This window comes from Myotis daubentonii, chromosome 10, assembly GCF_963259705.1.
Source record: "Myotis daubentonii chromosome 10, mMyoDau2.1, whole genome shotgun sequence".
Classification (NCBI taxonomy): domain Eukaryota; kingdom Metazoa; phylum Chordata; class Mammalia; order Chiroptera; family Vespertilionidae; genus Myotis; species Myotis daubentonii.
In genome coordinates, this window is record NC_081849.1 from 8,621,666 (window position 1) to 8,635,827 (window position 14,162).

Consider the following 14,162-nt stretch of genomic DNA (forward strand, 5'->3'; position numbering starts at 1 on the left):
CTTCAGCCTGTGACTCTGAAAGTCCCAAAGGCAACATATTTACTATTTATTAAAAAACACCAGTATTTATGCAAAAATATTCATATTCAGCTATTGCACTTTTAGTTTTAGAAACTTTACTGGAAATGCTAGAGACAACAAGATTCAGCACACAGACATTGTCATTTTGATGACTCTCTTCTCTTTGCTCTTCCCTCTTTTTTCCCCTCTAATTTTTAAGATGCTTTTATTTGTGTATATGAGATTCTGTCCTCTAGTGGATAAAAATCACATGTCTCTTTTAGACACTCCAGCTTTGGTTTAAAAAGCAACAAACCAGAACACCTGCTCTCCCTGCTCCCCACTTTATGTTGAAAGGCAGGAACAGTCAATTCAACAAATAGTTTACAATTTTCCACATATTGGAAATATTGGATAAATTATAGGCAAATATCAAGTGCGGACCAAAAAACATTCAGGTTACTCCCATCCCGTTTAAAAGAAGACATATGTGTGGTTATTTCAGGTACCCATTTGTTTTCTTGGACTTTTAAAAGACTCCATTCAAATCTCCTAGCTGCAGGAAAAGAGCTGTCTCCTTTGGAATTTTCTCTAACTGGTTTTCCCATCTATTTGCTGGCTGCTGTCTGTTCTTTCAATTGTCTGATTGCTTTCTGTTTCTTTTTCATTCTTGATTTTCTTTATCTCACTGTTTCATGATGGTGCTGGAGAAAAGCAGTTTTGTGCTGTGCTTCCTGTTTTGCAGTTTTTGGCCTCATCTTCCTTTGTTTTCTAGTTGACTGGGTTTGACATTGTCTTACACTTTGCCCTTGTGGTTTCACATTCTGGGTGGCTTCTGGTGCAGCTCGAGACCAGGTACTTGTTTGTTGCTCAGAGCTGGACTCTAAAGGTCATTCCAATATGGGTTCCTCGCTGGGCGCTTCACTAACAACTGCTGGATAAGTGACCAAGTCCATTGGAAATACTTTGTCTGAAAATTTCTGCAGGGAAAAGCCACCATAATGCAGAACCTTGTACCTGTTATTCACACATATTCTGGCACCACCTGTAACAGTTACATTGAGCTCCTCCAATCTGGAAACCAAGAAAAGTATGTAAAATTAGAGGCCACTGTTTTGGAAATAAGTTGGTGTTTTTTAACACCTCACAATAATCTTTGTCTTAAATTTAGGATCACATAGCAAAAGAAAAATGCAAAACATTACTATGAAAAGAGTTGGGCTACAAGGCCAAACTCATCATAAAGGGGTCATTTTAGCCTGCACTATAGCATTTCTTCATTTGTTGCAAGTAGAAGAGTGTTTGTTATCCACAGCAGGAAACTATTGTTTGGTTGACATCTGGACTAGCTATTGTTAACTCACCAACAACTCTTAGATCCTATATCTCCTAACCTGTCTTGGCCTTAACACTTTTGGCTAAAGTTTCATGATGTTACTTAAGGCTGTCATGATTTAGATGGTCTCTTTAAGCACAAGACATGGTTGTCCCAAGGTAGTTTTAGTTTCTTCATCAAGTAAAGGAGATGGAGGATTCACAAAGAAAGCTCTGTCTCCCCAAAGGGAATGCTTTTGTACACTATCTGGTTAATTAAACATTGATTTATTCTTTGCAGTTGGCAACAATTGTGTGGTTGGGTAGGGTTCCTGGCAAGCTCGTCTTGCGTACCGCTATGCCTAAAAAATACTGTGCTACATTTAAACACTTAGCAAGATGCATTTAGTAAGAGCTGCCCATATCTTAAGATTCTTGTTCTAACTAACAATGATATCCACCATAGCATGGTACAGGTTTACTCTAATAACAGGAAGTTCACCCTAATTGAATTCCCACTTGATGGTAGCTTAAAGTCCTTTAATGTTCCCTTGATTTCAATTTGCTAATCTTTTGTGGAGGATTTTGCATTTATATTTATCAGGGAGATTGGCCTGTGGTTGTTTTTTTCTCATGTAGTGCCCTTGTCTGGTTTTGATATATGAGTTTATTCTGGCCTCATAAAATGAGTTTGGAAGTTTTCCTTCCTCTGCCCTTTTTGAGAGAGTTTGCTAAAGATGGGTAATAATTGTTCTTGGAAAGTTTGCTACAATTCACTTTTTAAACTGTTTGGTGTGGGCTTTTCTTTGTTGTGAGATGTTTTATTCTTGCTTCAATCTCCTTATTCATTACTTGCCTGTTTATATTTTGTGTTTTTTTATGACTCAGTCTTGGTAGGTTTTATGCTTCTAGAAATTTTATCCATTTCCTCTAGTTTATCCATTTCTTGGCACATGACTATTCACAGTTGTCTCTTATGATCCTTTGTATTTTTGTTATATCAGTTGTAATGTCTCCTTTTTCATTTATGATTTTATTTATTTGAGCCTTCTTTATTTGAAAATTTTAGTCTAGTTAAATGTTTGTACTTTGTACTTTGTTGATTATATTTTCAAAACTCAGCTCCTAGGTTGTTGTTGTTGTTGTTATTTTAATCTTTTCTATTGTTTTTCTTATCTCTGTTTCCTTCCTCTGCTGACTTTGGGTTGGTTTGTTCTCTTTTGTTCTGAGTCCTCAATGTAAAGTTAAGTTGTTTATTTGAGATCTTTCTTTGTTCTTAATGTTGCATCAATCATTACACCCTTCCTCTTAGAATTGCTTCTGCTAAATTTCATGTTTTTGTATGTGTGTTTCCATTTTTGTTTATTTCAAAATATTTTTATTTCCTTTATGACTTCTTTCTTGTATCCATTGGTTGTTAAGGAGTGTATTGTTTACTTTTTATGAGTTTTTCCATTTTTCTCCTATTAGTTACTTCTCTAGTTGAATAATATTATACTCAGAAAAGATATTTACTGTTTTTTCAATACTTTTAAATTTGCTAAGGCTCATTTACATATATACCATGTACAGTCACTGAACAACAGGCTGCTCAGGACTGACTCAGACATTGGTCAGGTGTGTAGAAAATGAAAATGGGTGACAACTGGCACGTCAACAAAGGATCGAGCCACCTCGTGAATAAGTGGATGAACAGAAAATATTTTTATCAATTAAAAATGTCTGCAAAAGCCAATTGATTGTTGAAAGAAAAATAATAATATATGGTTGAGTTTATATTCTCTGTAAATGTGTAATGTATAACAGTAATGATGAAGGTGTTAAGATACCTTACAGCATATGTGATGTGATATAATATTTGCTGAAAGTAGAATATGATAAGTTAAAGGTGCATATTGCAAACAGTGGAGCACCCACTAAGAAAATCCAATGAGATATAGCTAATACCACATGAGTTGAAATAAAACAGAATTTTAAAAATTTACAGAAAAAGGCAAAAAAAGGTATAGGTGGGACAAACTGAAACAAACAGCAAGAGGATGAATTTAAACACAATCTTATCAATAATCATATCAGATGTAAATTATCCTAATGCTCTAATTGGACAGCCAGATTGGATTTGGAAAAAGCAAGACCCAACTGAATGCTGTCGAAAGGAAATCCCACTTTAAATATAGGGACACAGACAGAGTAAAGGAAAAGAATTAAAAAAGATATACCATGAAAGGGACACACCATGCACAGATTAGGCACATGAAACCTGCAGGGGCTGTATTAATATCAGCCAAGCAGGCTTCAGAATGATACCATACTTACACCATGGATAAGGAAGGACATTTCATAATGATAAATAGGTTACTTCATCAATAAGACAAAAATACTGAATTTTCATGTACCTCATAAATAACTGAGCTTCAAAAAAAAGAGAGAGGGATTCAAAATTCAAGAAGTAAATGCTGATAAAAACAAATGGAGAAATAGTCAAATGCACATTTATAGTTGGAGATTTCAATACTCCTCTCTCAATACTGGACTTTTCCTTTTTTCCTAAATTGAGCACAGACAAGGGAAGAGAAACTGGGTTTTCTAGTTCAGATATCTCCCCACCCAACTATGACTTGTGGTTTCATTGACACATTTCCCACAGTCTTATCTGAAGAGGTTGCTGAGGGACAGAGGAACTCTAAGACTTAGATTTGGTTCCTGAACCTGGACAGCGTGAGGCTTGGTGTATGCCATCTACACTTTCTAGGCCCCTGTTTTCTCCTTTGTCAGAAATAGACAGTGGTCTCTCCTGTTTAAAGATCTCCTGAAACCAGTGTGAGTGGACTGAGGAGGAGACTGTTCACAGTGGTGGTGTTGAGAGTGTTCTGTGAGCCTGATCGTCAACTCAGCTGGGAGCATGTTTTCCCTGACCAGGCTGCTACTCTCAGAACCTTATGAAGAGGCTAAATTATACCAGGCCGCTCATGCTCACAGAGCTAGCATGCAATAACTGATGAGTAAGGGCTGTCCAACGGTGAGCAGAGACTAAAGTAGTCCTTTTTGAGCAAGGTCATCTGTCCTCTTAGTGTAAAGTGGGTGAGTGAGTGTTGGGACTAAGAGGTGGATGTGAGGTGGGGAACATTATCTGCTCTTTTAAAAAAGGGAGATTTGCTTCAGCAATGGGTAGTAAAAACAGGGAAAAATGATCATTTACTGCTTATATTCCATCCCTTGGAGGGCCATCAACAAGGTCTTTCCCCATTTAGGGAATCATGACGCTGCTGATAGGGCAGTGCAGAAGATATTGCTGTTAGCTTTCCATTATGGAGTTCCAGCTCAATTCCATTGGGAGCTCTGCTGAGCATGGCCTGGGAAGGGCATGGCTTTGCCTCAAAAGCTAAGTTGGGTCATGACAGTGTGGCAGCTGGAGGCTGTCAGCTAACTGTGGAATAAGCCAAATTGTCTTTTGTGCTTTTGCTTTTTTATGCTGTACATTAGATTCCTAGAAGGATACTAACTATGCAAAGTGACTCAAGCCAAAATGAAATCTGAATGTACCTATAAAAGGAAAAAGGTTAATTGAAATAAAAACCTACAACCAAAGAAAAGCCCAGTACCAGATGCTTTCACTGGCGAATTCATTAAACATTTAAACAATTATCACCAATACATTGCAGACACTTTAAAAAACCAGGTGAGGAGAAAGTACTTCCCCATTCACTTCATGAGGTCAGGATACTTCAAAGATACTACAAGAAAAAAACACAACAGACCAATATCTTTTGTGAATATAGACATAAAAATCCTCACCAAAATTATAGCAAATTGAATGTGGTAACTTATAAATACAAGTACATGTGTGAGAAGTATGTACCATATGTAACTATAGATATCTGGGATTTATAATATAGTCTACTTATTGAATTGCATCTCGATATCTGATATGTTCAAGGACCTCAACATACAATTTGTCAGTCGTATGTGAGTTGAGTGTCCCCCACTCCTTGATGACTTGGTGAAATTGGTCTTAACTACCATTACACAGCATGGAAGACTTCACAGTCTTCCCCTCTGTTTCTAAGAGTTCCCTTTCCTTTTCCTCCACCTTTCCTGTTTCCTCATTCCTGTGACATTGTGCACTGTTTCTACTTCAGCCTATGACTCTGAAATCCCCAAGTGCACCATTTTCACTGTTTCTTAAAAAAACACTGTTATTTATGCAGAACTATTCATACTCACCTATTTATTTCTTTTTTGGCTTTTGAAACCTTACTGGAGATGCTGCAGAGAACAAAAATCAGCACACAAACTTTCTCTCTCATTTTGATGACTCTCTTCTCTGTTCTCTAAATGTCCTTCCAATATGGGTTCCTTGCTGGACACTTCACTAACAATTGTCTTTTCTCCCTGTAATTGTTTTAAAATATATTTTATTGATTTTTTTACAAAGAGGAAGGGAGAGGGATAGAGAGCTAGAAACATCAGTGAGAGAGAAACATGGATCAGCTGCCTCCTGCACAACCCCCACTGGGGATATGCCCGCAACCAAGGTACATGCCCTTGACTGGAATTGAACCTGGGACCCTTCAGTCCGCAGGCTGACGCTCTATCCACTGAAACAAACTGGTTAGGGCTCTCGCTCTAACTTTTAATATGCTTTTATTTGTGTATATGAGATTCTGTCCCTTAATGGATAAAAATGACATGTCTTTTTAGACTGTCCAGCTTTCATTTAATAAACAACAAATCAAAAAATACCTTATTCTCCCTCCTCCCCACTTTATATTGAAAGGCTAGAAAAGTCAATTTAACAAATTTTTAAATTCCTTACATATTTGGAATATTGGATACATTATAGACAAATATCAAGTGTGAACCAAAAAAAACAACATTCATGTTACCCCCATCAGATTTAAAAGAAGAAGTATTGTGCTTATTTCTGGTATCCATTTGTTTTCTTTGACTAAAAGACTCAAGTAAAATCTCCTAACTGCAGGAAGGGGGTGTCTCCTTTTGAATTTTCTCCAACTGGTTTTCCTAGCTGTTTACCTTCTGCTGCCTGTTATTTTAGTTGTCTGATTGCTTTCTGTTTCTTTTTCATTCTTGATTTTCTTTATCTCACAGTCTCATGATGTTGGCTGAGAAAAGCGGTTTTGTGCTGTGCTTCGTGTTTTGCAGCTTTTGGCCTCATCGTCCTTTGTTTTCTAAGTGACTATATTTGAGACTGGCATATACTTTGCCTTTGTGGTTTCACATTATGGGTGGCTTCTCGTGCGGCTTGACACCAAGGACTTGTTACTCAGAGTTTTGGAGTTCTAAAGGCTGTTCCAATATGGGTTCCTTGCTGGGCACTTCACTAACAACTGCAGGATAACTGATCAAGTCCATTGGAAATACTGTGAGAAATTTTCTGCAGGGAAAAGCCACCATAATGCAGAACCTTGTACCTCTTATTAACACACTAGAGGCTCAGTGCACAAAAATTTGTGCACTCCGGGAAGTCCCTCCACCCAGCCTGTGCCCTCTCCCAGTCTGGGACACCTCAGGGGATGACCACCTGCTTGCTTATGCCCTCTCCCCTAGGGATTGGACCTAAGCTGGCAGTCAGACACCACTCTGGTAGTCTGGAAGCCCTATGGGGATGTTCACTAGCCAGCGGGGAGCAGGCCTAAGCTGCAGTCGGACATCCTTAGTTCTGCTGAGGAGGCGGTAGAGGCTCCCACCACCACCACTGTACAGGCAGCCTTTAGCATGGCTTGTGGCTGAACAGAGCTACCCCTGTGGGAGCACACTGACCTCCAGGGGGCAGCTCCTGCATTGAGCATCTGCCCCCTGGTGGTCAGTGTGTGTCATAGTGACCAGTCATTCCTAGTCGTTCAGCTTTTAGGGTCAATTTGCATATTACCCTTTCATTATATAGGATACAGGCCTGGTGCATGGGTGGGGGCCGGCTGGTTTGCCCTGAAGGGTGTCCCAGATCAGCATGAGGGTCCCACTGGGGTGCCTGGCCAGCCTGGGTGAGGGGCTGAGGGTCATTTTCAGACTGGCCACACCCCCTTCAGGGAGGGGGCTCTTGCTGGGGTGCCTGGCCAGCCTGGGTGAGGGGCTGATGGCTGTTTGCAGGCTGGCCACAGCCCCTTCAGGGTGGAGGGTCCTACTGGGATGCCTGGCCAGCCTGGGTGAAGGGCTGATGGCTGTTTTCAGGTGGGCCATGGCTCCTAGCAATCCAAGATCCCAGCAAGGCTGGCTGGAAGCAGGTATCTGGAATTTATTTATCTTCTATAATTGAAACTTTGTTGCCTTGAGCAGAGGCCAGGGCATGGGGAAAGCTTGGCTTTCTCCATCGGTGGGGCATCCAAGCCTTCTGCTTGTTCCAACTATGTGTATACCAGCCACCATCTTTGTTAGGTTAATTTGCATATAGTTGCACTGATTGGCTGGTGGGCATGGCTTGTGGTGTAGCGGAGGTAAGGTCAATTTGCATGTTTTTCTTTTATTAGATTAGATAGCTTGGTGGCACATGTAACAGTTACATTGAGCTCCTGCTCACCTGGGCACCAAGAAATGTATGTAACATTCGAGGCTACTGTTTTGGAAATAAGTTTGTTTCTTAACACTCAATACCTCTCTTTATCTTAAATTTAGGAACACATAGCAAGAAGCAACAAGCATATTGTTGCTTTGAAAAGAGTTTGTCTACAAGGCCAAACTCATCATAAATGGGGTCATTTTAGTCATTGCACTATAGCATTTTCTTCATTTGTTGCAAGTAGAAGAGTGTTTGTTATCCACAGCAGGAAACCATTGTTTTGTTGTCATCTGTACTAGCTATTGTTAACTCAGCAGGAAGTCTTTCACCCTATATCTCTGAATCTGTACTGGCCCTAGACACTTTTGTAGCTGAAGTTTCATGATGTTACTGAACTAAAGGTTTTCACACTCAGGATATTCTGTTTAAGAACAAAAAGTGTTTGTCACAAGGTAGTTTATTTCCTTTAGCAAGTTAAAGAGAGGGGGGATTCACATCCAAAGCGTCTCCTTTCCGAAGGGAGGCATAGCCAGTGCTTTTGCACACTATTTGTTCAATTAAACATTGATTTCTTCTTGGCAGTTGGCTACAATTGTGGTGTTGGGTTGGGTTCCCGTGAAGCTCCTTCTTCCTGGAGCTATGCTTGCAAAATATTGTGTTACATTTAAACTCTTAGCAAGAATGCATTGCAGTGTGTGGCTCGCTGTATGCCATATACACTTTCTAGGCCCCAGTTTCCTCCTTTGTCAGAAATAGACAGTCTCGCCCTACCTGGTTTTTCTCATTGGATAGAGCATCAGCCTGCGGAATGAAGGGTCCCAAGTTTGAATCTGGTAAAGGCCACATGCCTGGGTTGAGGGCTTGATGCCAAGTAGGGGGCATGCAGGAGGCAGTCAATCAATGATTCTCATCATTAATGTTTCTATCTCTCTTTCCCTCTCCCTTCCTCTCTAAAATCAATAAAGATATTATAGGGAAAAAAGAGAGAAAGAAATAGACAGTCTCTCCTGTTTAAAGATCTCCCAGAACCACTGTGAGTGGATGAGGAGGAGGCTGTTCATAGCCTTGAAGAGATATGACCTGTGGTGTTACCAGCGTTCTGTGAGGCTGATTCTCAACTCAGCCAGGATGATATCTTCTCCTGACCTGGCTGCTGTTCTCAGAACTTGTATGAAGAGGCTTAATTACACCAGGCCGATCATGCTCACAGAGTTAGCATGTCATAACTGGTGAGCGAGGGCTGGCCAGGGGTGAGCAGAGACCGAAGTTGTCCCTTCTTGAACAAGGACATCTGTCCTCTTAGTGGAAAAGGAGTGAGTGAATGTTGGGACAAGGGGACAGACGTGGGGTAGGGAACATTATCTGCTCTTCCCATAACAAAAATTTGCTTCAGCAATGGGTTGCAAAAATGGGGGGAAATGGCCACTTACCCCTTACTCTGCGATCCTTCACTGACAATGTCCTGAGTGTCTTCCCTACCCAGAAAAGTTCCTATTCAGTCATAGAGTTTGACTTTGGAAGACAAACAGCACGGTCTTCTCTCAGATTCTGATGAAGATTTAGGGAGTCATGATGCTGTTGATAGGGCAGTGCAGAAGACATTTCTGTTATCTTTCCATTAATGGGTTCCACCTCAATTCCATTGTGGTCAGAGAACATAGTCCATATTATTTCAATTCTCTCAAATGTTGTCATTTTTTTATGGGTCAGGATATGACCTGTCTTGGTATATGTTCCATGTGCACCTGAAAAAATATGTCCTCAGGGAATATCAACTTTTACAAACATCAATAGATGCGTTCATTGAGGGTGTTATGGAATTCTTCTAATCCTGGTTCTATGTAGCTCTTCTGTCAATTGTTGAGCAGGGGTGGAGTTTAATTGTGGATTGGTCTAACTATAATTGTGGATTGGTCTGTTTCTCCTTTCAGTTGTCAGTTTCTGCTGCACATATTTCACATCTCTGTTGTTCGGGGAAATACATTTAAGATTGCTCTGTCTTCTTGGAGGAGTTGCCTATTTATCACTTATAATGTTCCTCTCAGTTTCTGGTAATTTTCTTTGTTCTGAGATCTAATTTATTTGCTATCAATACAGCCATTCCTTCTTCCTTTTACATGAGTAATACTTGCACCACTGATTTTTTTCTATCCTTTCATTTTCAGCCTGTTTCTACCATAATATTCAAATGGACTTTCCTGTAAGCAGCACATGGTTGAGTCATGAGTTTAATCTACTCTGTCAATCCCTGTCTACTAATTGATGTATAGACAGAAACAGATACTCTCTTCCCTAGTCGACTGGATTACAGCCATAGTTGGGTGTGCATGTCCATTGGAACTCCTGGGCTCCCCTTTCTAGATTTCCACCAGCTCAATCAATGCTCCTTGGGGACTCTCTGAGTTCCATTCCTCCCAACCAAAGAGCAATAGTCAAGTATTTCATCACACTAGACACTTTGCTATTCTTTTTTTCTCATTTGTTTTCATCAGTGACCATCTCCTTCCTCAGCAAAGTGACAATGGTAGAGTTTTCTTGCAAAAGGATATTGACAAGTGGACAAGACCAAACTCAAGATTTCTATCAGTGCCTCTGCTGGGATCTGTGCACAACCTTGAATCACAGTGGCCTTGGCAGCAGAGGTAATATCAAGTCTCAGCATTTGGCACTGGTGGTTTCATTCTTGGTCTCAATAGTTTTTCAGGCAAGGCTTTTGGGCCTCTTGCTCCAATATTCACTCAACTATTGCAGATAATTTCCTTTTTTTTAATATATTTTATTGATTTTTTACAGAGAGGAAAGGAGAGAGATAGAGAGTTAGAAACATCGATCAGCTGCCTCCTGCACATCTCCCACTGGGGATGTGCCTGCAACCAAGGCACACGCCCCTGACTGGAATCGAACCTGGGACCCTTCAGTCCACAGGCTGACGCTCTATCCACTAAGCCAAACCGGTTTCGGCAATTTTCCATTTTTACATGTTTCTCTAGTGATGTAAGGGCATCAGTGACCTGGAAATCTGTCTGTGAAGGCACCGGCTGGAGGATACCGTGAGCAAGTGTCCTGAAATTACTCAGCAATATTGGAGGTGGGCTTGAGGTTGTGTGTGAAGATGGAGATGCTGGGGACAGAGCAAGTGTGGGTGGCCAGATGAGCCATGGTCTCAGTGTCTCCTAGAGACTCAAGTCTCTGGTTAAAGTTTTCTTGGACTTGTAGAAGCCTCTACATTCAGCTGCTAATAGATCTGAATGGAATCCAGGGAGGAGGCATCCATTCCTGAGACATATGGGAGGTTCAGTGTTTTATCTTCTTATGGGCACTTACTTCAATGTTTACGTGTGGTGGGGGAGAGCATGTGGGGCATGTCTCTGCACTTGGGTGCATGGCTTTTGAAAAGGGGGTTAGGAATGACAGAACAGTGTCTTTGTTCAATGGTCATATAAGGCAGATTAACGAACATCTACAAATATTGATTTCTGTTAACACAATATGAATGTCCAGGGTATTTGTTCATGAAATTCAGATTCAATTGAAACAAAAGTGTCTGGACTGAGGCTTTGTGTTGGCTCTGGTCCTTGGACTCCTGGGGCGAACAGAGATGATGCCAGGATGTGGGACAGCAACCTGAGATCAGTAGAAAACAGGGAAAAGCAATACTTGTTGGGCTCCAGTAAGAAGAGCTCAGGGAGGGCCATGTCCCATGGGCAGGTTTGGGGAGAGATGGGAGAGGGAAAGATTTTTGCCTTTGGGTTGGTAGGTTACTGCCAGGTGAGGGACACAAGGAAAGCCTGTGGGCCCTGGAGGCACAGACACTAGGGAAGAATGTGATTGTCAGGTGATGGTTCCAAGTCCTACTTATATATATTCTGTCACTCAGGATGTATCTCAACTATGACCTCTGACGTCAGCTGGCAACACGGAACTAGGAAGTCTAGCAGCGCAGCTGTGCAGTTTTAGCACCACCATCCATATGCGCAGCCACCACAGGAGCCGGCAACCACATCACCCCCATGTGCATCCCACCACCCTCTCTGCCGTGCTTCTCAGCTGCTCCTTGGGGCTCCAGAAGGCCAGCGCCTGCACCAGTGAGTACACCTCCTTGGAGTAGGGGATACCAAAGTGGTCCAGCTCCAGGTGCTCCACCAGTTGCTCCTGCACCTGGACCTGCAGGTCCCTACCTGCCTCCCAGTTGTCCAAGATGCACATGCCCAGCCACCAGAGCCCACAGAGCAAGGTTATCCCTGTGGCACAGGAAATCCTGCAAAGAGTCTTGACCCAGGTCCTCCTTGCGTGTGAACAGCAGGATGTTGCGCACCATCACACTGTACCTGAACATAACCTTAAGCTCACTCATGTCCAGCTGAGTCACCAGAATAGCGCCTGGGGCCCAGCTATAGACAGCAAGTAGCAGCCGGCCTGCTCCTTGCACCCCAGGAATGTCTTGGGGACGAGGGAGCTAAAAGGGTCCAGGGTGTCCATGACTTCCACGTGCCACCTGTCCCACCTTCAACTCTCCACCTTCCAGGTTCTGGTCACCGATGTGGCTGTTTGTCTGAACAGGAAGCACCTGTGGCCCAGGATGCTGTTTCCTGTGGTTCTCTTCCCAGTCCCTGTCTTCCCCACCAGGATGAGCCTCAGCCTGGGCTCCTGCAGGGCCGGCGTGGTGTCTTTGGAACCTGGAGGACAAGTCATCTGTGAGCTTCCAAACATGTATCCTGGTTGCCTGGACCCTGGAGGCCTTGAAACAAGAACAACAGTGTCTCAACTCTGCTTTTCCAATCAAAGCCTTACTGATCTCAGGAGGACCTTCACCAAGTATCCCTGTCACCAAGTATCCCAGCTACACCATGTGCACCTTTAGATGCTCAACACTTGGAGGGCATTTGTCTAGGGCAGTGGTGGCGAACCTATGACATGTGTGTCAGAGGTGACACGCGAACTGATTTTTTTGGTTGATTTTTCTTTATTAAATGGCATTTAAATATATAAAATAAATATGAAAAATATAAATCTTTGTTTTACTATGGTTGCAAATATAAAAACATTTCTATATGTGACACGGCACCAGAGTTAAGTTAGGGTTTTTCAAAATTCTGACACGCCTAGCTTAAAAGATTTACCATCTCTGGTCTAGGGGGTCCCTTTCATAATTCCAGGCATGACCTCACCTCCATTGTTTCTGGCGGTCCAAACCCTGCAGAGCTGTCCCTATTTGAGACTTCAGTAGCCTCTGCCATACTTCTCCCAAATTCCAACCCAGGGAAAATTGTCAGGACGGGTCAGTAGCCTGGGGGTGAAGAGTTGTCTGGAGATCCAGACACTCTGGGTTTAACCCACAGTCCCACCGTCAGCCAGCTGTGCCACCTCAGAAGTTGCTTAATCTAAACATCAAACTTTTTCTAAAATGGGACTAAGAGTATTGAGTTGTTTCTTCTGGGGTTGTTGAGAGGATTAGATGAGATCACCTCTTCCTTGTTCCTTCTCTACCTCTCTCTCTCCAACCCACACTCTCCTCCCTCTTAAACCTGCTGCCTGCTAATAAGATACCCCTTTAACCCTCCATTCTGGTCCTCTAACATTTTACCAGGTGAGCCACACACCATCCAGTGCGCGATCTGATGCCCTCTTCATCCTCTTCCATGGAGATCAGAGTAGGTTTATTATCCTCACTTTATACCTGGGAAATGGCAGTATAAGGTAATCCAGTTCATATCTCCCAGCTGGGCAGGGGCACAGGCCCAGTTCAATGCATATTCAGGTACTTACTGTTTCACTCCAGACAAGTTTCAGGTCCTCTGTTTAGTTCTGAGTTTGCCCATTCCCCTCACAGAGCTCACACCAGGGGTATGTAGGCACATATTCATATCATAGGCATTTTCTTCATCTCTTCTGTCCTCCATGCTGACCCAAAAGAGTCCCAAACACAATTTCATTCATTCATTCACTCATTCATTCATTCATTCATTAAATAGGTTTTACTGCCTATAATGTACCGGGCCAAATCCAAAGAGCTAGTGACACCACACAGACACAGTCTTGCTCCCCACTTCCCCAGAATGTCAGAATAGAGGACAGAACATTGGAAGGGCCTGGGCTGGATTTGTAATGAGACTGTGAGAGGGTTTGGTGACTGCGTTTGTATTTTCAGAAATTTCAAAGGCAAAAGGCTGACAAGGGATTGTAACACTTGTGGGAGTGAGAAAGCTTTAGATATAAAAATTTTCCAGGTAATTCTATATTAGTGACCAAATCTGTAGATACTAAATTTTCCCAAGAGATTCAGCAGCCAGGGGAGACTTTGAAAAACCATGAGAACTAGAAAATTTGGCAGGAA

General features: G+C 42.1%; 1 protein-coding gene and 1 pseudogene across 1 annotated transcript in view; one reads left to right on the plus strand and one right to left on the minus strand.

Annotated features, from left to right (window-relative positions):
• Positions 1-14,162, plus strand: part of LOC132242654 (GTPase IMAP family member 7-like) — a 178,865-nt gene that overhangs the window by 66,877 nt on the left and 97,826 nt on the right. The window lies entirely within an intron of this gene.
• LOC132211313 (GTPase IMAP family member 1-like) lies at positions 11,831-12,543 on the minus strand (annotated as a pseudogene).